Source organism: Temnothorax curvispinosus, unplaced genomic scaffold, assembly GCF_003070985.1.
Source record: "Temnothorax curvispinosus isolate PA1 unplaced genomic scaffold, ASM307098v1 QBEX01006310.1, whole genome shotgun sequence".
NCBI classification, from domain to species: Eukaryota; Metazoa; Arthropoda; class Insecta; order Hymenoptera; family Formicidae; genus Temnothorax; species Temnothorax curvispinosus.
Window position 1 is genome coordinate 1 of NW_020216090.1, and position 2110 is coordinate 2110.

At 34.3% G+C, this 2110-nt stretch overlaps 1 long non-coding RNA gene across 1 annotated transcript; it reads right to left on the minus strand.

The window, feature by feature from the left end:
* Window positions 1-1074: 1074 nt before the first annotated feature.
* On the minus strand, window positions 1075-1342 carry LOC112455646. The gene is made up of 2 exons (XR_003040880.1): window positions 1297-1342; window positions 1075-1204 (listed from the first exon to the last, which is right to left on the minus strand). It is a non-coding gene; the product is annotated as an uncharacterized LOC112455646 (long non-coding RNA).
* Between the last annotated feature and the right edge of the window lie 768 nt (window positions 1343-2110).

Sequence of the window (2110 nt, forward strand, 5' to 3'; positions counted from 1 at the left end):
GACGTTATATCTTCGGATGACCATTTTATTCGAATGTCGTTAGGTGACATCAATTTTTTTATTTGTCCAGGCGTGAACACTTTGCTCAAGACATTGACCGCTATTTTTTCGGCTTCCTTCTGCTTATGTAGTGTCATTTGTGCAATGGTACAGGATTTTTGCTCTACACTTAATTGCAACTGTTCGATTTCTGTTGTTAGTTTCTCATTTTTCTTTCTTATCTGTTGATTCTCTTGTTCAAGTTTATTTTTATCTGCTAATAAATTCTTCTTTTCTTCTTCTGTTTTCTTCAAAAGATCCAATAAAGATTCCATAGAAATACTTTGGTGGTCATCAACTTCTTCATTTCTGCAAAAAATATAATTGCATTTTTACACTACTATACAATGTAAATAAAGAGGTAGATATATTGTCTAAAAATTAGTTTAGAAATAGACAAAAACTAATTGTAATGTCAATGTAATGCGCATAGTAAAGAAAGATGATGGAGGGCTTATAAATAGTAATTTAGATTAAATTAAGATACATACATTTGTTCCTCATTTAAGTATGTCTGTCTTTACTCTGAAAAATATAAAGAAGTAGTTTCTTATTTATTTACATATTTACATTACACAGTATAATAATAATGTATTTTTGCAAGTAAAATGTATTATAAATTTTTTTTGTTTTTCTATATAATGGCACATATACATTTTTGTGTACACTAGTACAAGTCTTTTTTTTAAATAAATTAAGACAACTATCCATTTAAAAATAAAGAAAATACTTACGGCACTTTTACTTTTTTCTTTTCATTTGTAACACGCTTTTCTACAGTTCCATCTTCAGACGTTATTTCTTTCCGTTTTTTTTGCAATAACAGTAATTTTGTAGGAATAGAACCCTTTTTCAGTCTTTGCATTAGTTTGGCAGGCACATTGTTTGATCGTGGCTTTGTCCATTCCATTTGAAAGCAATCTTCTTCGAAATGGAGATTGCATACGTGTGCTACAAATTATATGGTAATTATTTAGTTTAAATTATTACATTACATCAACTTACCAGTGTCAATTTTTATGTTTGTTTATGATGCTTTGACAAGCATCAAGCCATTGCTGACGAATGTCAGTCTCCTTGGAGAATCTAAAGAATTTCAAACCCCTTGTGCTCGTATGGTCTGTGCGGCTTGCACAATTTTTTATGCAGCACGTCGGCATGATTTCTGCAAGCAGAAGAAAATATATAATATGTAAATGAAAAGATTTGTATAGAAAATTATTGTTATATTAAGTTCTTTTCATGCAAGATACTTACAATGTCTTTTTGTTGTCCTTTTACAATGTATTTTTTTCTACGATGTCCTTTTTTACTGTCCTTTTAAAATATCGTTTTACTATTTTTTTAATGTCTTTTTACTGTTCTATCGGTCCCCGTTTCACCCACTTTACACAACACAACACAACACAGCACAACACAACACAACACTACACAACACTATATTACACAACACTACATTAACTAACACTACACGACACTACACACAATACTACACAATAGAACCCCAGGTAGAACAGCAAATCACAATAAAGTCAAAATGATATCAAAATGACGATTTTTGGTCATTTTATCATTTTGATGTCATTTTGACTTCATTGTGACTTTCTGTTCTACCTGGGACACTACATTACACTTCACAATACTTCACTTCACTTCACTTCTCTTCACTTTACTATTTTAATAACTGTTTAGTGTTTATAATTTTTCCCGCTTTATTACCCGAGAATGACAGCTAACAACAACAGCTGTTAGCAGCCATATTGCTTTTTAGCATTTGCGACCGACTCCTGATTGGTCCATAACTTTGGACGAGTGCGCATCTACGGGAATGTTACACCTATCTTATTACATCATGGCCGCTACCGAAATCCCGCGCGCAACCTGAGCGCCACCCGCCAATCAGCGTCCTCCGCCAATAGGCGTTGCCGCCGCGAACGCCATCTCGAACCGCGCGCAATACCCGAGCGCTGTTGATAATTAACGTCTTTAGCCAATGGGCGTTGCCGCCGCGCATGCCATCTTAACCGCGCGCAATACAAATGAGGCCTATGACCTTGGCTGACGTTTACAG